Source organism: Procambarus clarkii, chromosome 66 (assembly GCF_040958095.1).
Source record: "Procambarus clarkii isolate CNS0578487 chromosome 66, FALCON_Pclarkii_2.0, whole genome shotgun sequence".
NCBI lineage: Eukaryota > Metazoa > Arthropoda > Malacostraca > Decapoda > Cambaridae > Procambarus > Procambarus clarkii.
This window is the reverse complement of record NC_091215.1, coordinates 18,658,342-18,663,894: the sequence shown is the minus strand read 5'-3', so window position 1 is coordinate 18,663,894 and position 5,553 is coordinate 18,658,342.

The following is a 5,553-nucleotide window of genomic DNA, read 5'->3' as shown; positions in this document are numbered from 1 at the left end:
AATGGAGTGGGAGTGAGAAGAAAAGTGCTCAAGGAAAAGGTGTTTTAGAACCGTAGGAGGGGTAAAAGCTTTAGGGATGCAGGTCAAGGATGTACAAAACTGCAGAAGGGGAACTCTCCACGGGGGCAAAGAAGGAACACGAGGAGAAATATTAGAAATACGAACGGAAAGAGAATCCTGTAAGCGAGATAACTGGACAGAAAGAGGGAGGTGGTGAAGAGGAACAGGAACCGCAGGAGGGGTTAAAGTTAAAGCACGACATAGGCGAGAGGAAGGATGTTGCAAGGACCGTGCAAGATAGCGAAGACAGTAGCGATCACGGCGGTCCTGGAGAGATAGGAAGCCAGTGTCAACATACAAGCCAAGGACAGGAGTCGAACGAAAGGCACCAGAACTGAGGCGCAACCCAGTATGGTGCAAAGCATCAAGACGGCGAAGAGTAGAAGGAGAAGCAGACGAGTAAGCGGGGCAACCATAATCGAGCTTAGGCAGGACGAGAGAGGAATGTAAAGCAAGGAGTGCGCGCCTATCCGCTTCCCAAGAAGTATGGGAAAATACCCAAAGGAGGGTAAGGGCCTTAGAGCACTCAACACTGAGGTAAGAGATATGGGGAGACCAAGACAAACGAGTGTCAAGGAATAACCCCAATAGCTTTGCGGTATCTTTGTACTCAAGGGGATGACCATAAAGTGACAAAGAGGGACGAAGAACGACCTGTTTTCGAGTAAGTCATGGCACAAGTCTTAGTAGTAGAGAACTTGAAGCCATGATCGGTGGCCCAAGACGACACGGCATTAATTGCAAGTTGAAGCCGGCGTTGAAGGAGAGGCGAATCATCACCCTGACAGCAAAGGGTAAGATCGAGAGCGGAGAAGACACCTGTAGGAAGAGAGAAAAGAAGACCATTGAGGGCAACCAGGAAAAGAGTAGTGCTCAGAACACTACCCTGGAGCACACCTTCGTATTGCTGAAAAGAGGCAGAGAGAGCGGTACCAAGCCTCACCTGAAAGGAACGACGAGAGAGGAAACTGCGGAGAAAGAGAGGGAGACGACCTTGAAGGCCAAAAGAATGAAGCTGGGATAGAATATGATATCGCCAAGTAGTGTCGTAAGCCTTTTCCAGGTCAAAAAGGACGGCAACAATGGAGGTCTTCGCAGCAAAAGCAGTACAAATATAGACCTCCAAGTTCACCAGGACATCTGTTGTGCTGCGGCACTTGCGGAAACCAAATTGAGAAGGGGAGAGGTGGTGATGGTGTTCAAGGAACTATATCAGACGAAAGTTAACCATACATTCAAAGAGTTTGCAGACACAACTTGTGAGGGCAATAGGGCGAAAGTCCTTAGGGGATGTTCCCAAACACCCTGACTGGCGAACAGGGAGGACAACGGCATCGAGCCAGTCCTCAGGGACTGACGACGACTCCCAGATCCGATTATACAAACTCAGTAAATACTGAGACATGCACGGAGGGAGATGGCGAAGCATCTCATAATGAATGCCATCAGAGCCCGCAGCTGTAGAACTGCAGAAGGCCAGGGCAGAACGAAGTTCAGAGAGAGAGAAGGGATCGTTATAGGGAAGTCGAAGACGAGTGCAGAAATCTAAAGGACGAGATTCAAGGACAAGTTTACGAAGAAGGAAAGATCGGGGCAGATGAAGATCAGAGCTAACAGAAGAAAAGTGGGAACCCAGTTCGGTAGCGACCTGCAACGGGTCCGCCACAAGAGTACCACGGAAGTGAAGGACCAGTGAAACATCGGGAACGAACTTACCCGCTATCTTTCGGATACGCTTCCAGATCTGTGGCAGAGGAGTTTCAGACGTAATGGTTGAGACATAAGATGCCCAACATTCACGTTTAGCTGTACAGATGGCTCTACAGGCCACCGCACACACCTTCCGAAAGAAAAGAAAAGAATCGGCCGTCTGCCGACGGCGGTCTCTCTTCCAGGCTGCACGCTTGCAGCGGACAGCCCGAGCACAGTCTGCATTCCACCAGGGAATGCACTTCTGTGGACCCCGAGAGGAAGAGCGAAGAATAGAGGGGAGGGCAGCGTCGAAGAAAGTGTCATGGAAAAGGAGGAGAGAGCGAGGGAGAGGCAGAGGTCAGAGAGAGCAGCACTGAGGGTAAATAGGTTCCAGTCCGCTTTTACAAACTGCCACCTAGGGAAGGAAAGGGGAGGGTGAAAAGAGAAAAAGGTAACAAGAATGGGGAAATGGTCACTGCCATGGAGGTCATCAAGAACTTGCCACATGAAATCTAAGTAAAGAGAAGATGGGCAAAGAGAAAGATCAAGACTGGAAAGGGTGCGAGGCCGAGAGTCCAAATGCGTGGGCTCACCAGAATTCAGAAGAGACGGAAGAAGAGAGGATAAACGGCTCAAGAAGGCGACCTCGGGTGTTCGTCAGAACATCACCCCAAAGGGAATGACAACAACTGAAATAACCCAGCAGGAGCACAGGCTCTGGCAAGGAATCCAGTAGGTGTTTCAGATCAGGAAGAAAAATCGGGACACTCGGGGTGAGATAAATGAAACAAACGGTGTACCATTTCCCCACAAAGATACGAGCAGCAGAACAATGGAGAGGCGAAGGAAAAAGTAAGGGGACAAAGGGAACATCAGAGCGAATCAAGAGAGCAGAAGAGTTAGGAACCCCAGTAGCAGCTGGGGGGGGGGGGGCAGAGAAAGGAATAGCCATGAAAGCGACCAGGACGAGCACCAAGCATCGGCTCCTGGAAACAGACACAAAACGGCAAAAACCACGAAATCAGAAGTTGGGGTTCAAGGAAATTGGCGTAATAACCTCGAACGTTCCATTGAAGAATAGACATCGATGAGAAGAGAAAGGACAACAACAGAGAACAAGGAAGAAAAGGCAAAAGGACAACATAGCACGTTAAAGAAGATCAGGGTCAGCAAAGTCAGAGTTAGGGGGCATGGGTAAACTGAGCAAAGACGGAGGGAAGAAAACGGGAGAAATGACCAGAGGTGGACGAGCAGGGTCCGGAGGAGGAGGAGGCAACCGAGAGGAGCAGTCAAGGACAGCAGCAGAAAGAGGGGAGCGCCCCTCAGCAAGGGCAGCAACCGAGAGGGAAGCGGGGGCCAAAGAAACCTCCATAGCAGGAACAGGGGGTGCAATCACCGAAATGGGAGGGGAAGGAGCAAGAGTGTCAGAAGTAGGGGCCGAGGAAGAAAGTTAAGCCTTCTTACCCACAGGGGAGGAGGAAGGAGAGGAGCCAGGCTTACGCTTCTGACTGAAAGAGACAGGTGTCCCAGCAACGTTGGGTGTTATTGGGTACTGGGTGTAAACCAGTTGGGTACTGGGTGTAAACATCCCAGTTACTGGGCAACGAATTCCAGCATCTCAACAGGAGAAGCTGAACGAGAGCACACACGACGGCCGTTAGGAGAGTGATGGACATCAGCCCGCGCTGACAGGCGGCGGGGAGAGTCAATAGACGCAGGAGAAGGACGGGAAGGAGGATCGGAGGGAGACGAGGAAGAAGACACAGGAGACATGACAGACCGGGTAGAAAGAAGGGGAACCCCAGACAGAGGACCAGGAGGAGGACCCTTCGGGACAGAACTAAAAGGAACAAAGGATGGGGCATTGGGCGTATCAGGGTCCAAGGCCCGGAAACAGTTGTGAGTCTGAGGAAGGTGGGAAGGACGAGGAGAGGAAGAGCACAACACGCAAGCATAAGAGATGTTAGCATAAGGCGGGAGCCGGCGAACCTGGCGCCTTGCCTCAGGAAAAGATAAACGCTACTGGAGCTTCAAGTTGAGGACGGCTGCCTCAAGCTTGTAATGAATACACGCACGCGAGAAGGTAGGATGGGTCTCACCGCAGTTGAGGCAGCGAACCTGGGGAGAAGTGCACTCCGACTTAAGAGTGACCTTCGCCCCCACACAAAGGACAGAGACAGACAGTTCCAGAGCAGCGGAGGGCACCATGCCCAAACCTCCAGCACTTGTTACAGAGCCTAGGAGAAGAAATGTATTCCTGGACAGAGCACCTGGCACCAGCAAGAATGACAGAAGGTTGAAGGGTCCTACCATCAATCTCCACAACCGGAAGTGGCTGATGGCGACGACCATGAAGAGGATGAGTAAACGTGTCTACCCGGAGGACAGAATGGCCCTGGGCCTCAAGGATATGCTGAATATCATCGTGGCAGTCCTGCAGATTCCGAACACCGGTTGCAACACGGGGCGGAAGGAGAATAGTGCCAACCATGGCATTCAACCGAGCGTTCTTGGAGACCGGAACAGGGGTCTCGCCAAGGCAGGATAAAGCAGCCAAGCGGGAGGCCTCATCCTGAGGAGCAGCAGCAATGACACGTGTACCGAGACGGGTGGAGTTGAAGGTGACAGAGGCATCTACGGAATGAACAAGGTACCTATGAAGGGAGAAATCGTCAGGAGGCACAGAATCAAGAGGGAGGAGATCAAAGTATTTGGCCCACGAAGCGGGATCAAACAAGGCTTGATAGGCATCAGAACGGGAAGAAATCGAATAAGTGCGGGCCGTGTCGAGGACGGCGTTGAGAACCCCCAGAGAGAGGGGTTAAAAAGCGCAGTAGTCACAACTAGAGACTGAGCCGTGCCAGGGGACGAGGTAGTCACCACCGGGGGCTTGGGGTTCAACCCAACCACAGAGCAGGGAGGGGAGCCGAGGGGCGTAGTCAGAGAGGCTAAAGGAGGAGCAAGGTTGGGGCCCAATGCAGCGGAGGCTACAGAGCCCAGTCTTCCAACACAGACCGACTCGGGGCTTGGTCGCCCACCCCACGAGCCTGAGAAGGTAAAGGAGGAACAGAATGCAATATGAGTATGAAAAAGAAACATTCATTCACGAATGTGCCCCCACACCCACCATGGAGCCACAATTAGAGGCAGGACACCCAACAAGAAGCTATCGCTGATCATGCCAGGGCCTCCTAGGGGTGCGTCGTGAGTATACGCCCCACAAACGCCACCTTAAGGACCGTCAGTCCATCGAGATCGGGTTCAGTGACGAAAGGAGGATTGACAATAAAAGGTTCCCCTCGCTCTCGACGTTGGGTACTACAGTTCTACGGGAGCAAGAGTATGCCTCCTCAAGCACTCGGGCGTCAAAATGGAAGAAGTCCAAAGGAATAACCAAAAGGTCGGCAGGAAACGACAAGCAGATAGAAGAAGAGGGGGGAGAAAAACGAAACAGAAGGAAATGGAAAAGTTGTTCAGCACAATTAGAGAGGACAGCAGCAGGAGCACAAGGCTACAAAAGGACAGAGGACTGTCCCAAGGAGCATCACACTCTGGCAGCTGCCGACTAAGCCCCCCTCACGGCATCAACGAGCTGAACAGGGAGGGAGAAAACAGGTGGCAAACCATTGAACCTTTTCCAGTTCAGTCTTATGCTTAACTAGATATGGATTACATGCTGGGGCTACATACTCCAGGATTGGTCTGACATAAGTTGTATACAAAGTTCTGAATGATTCCTTACATAAGTTTCTAAATGCCTGTGTGTGTACTTACCTAGTTGTGCTTTCGGGGTTTGAGCTC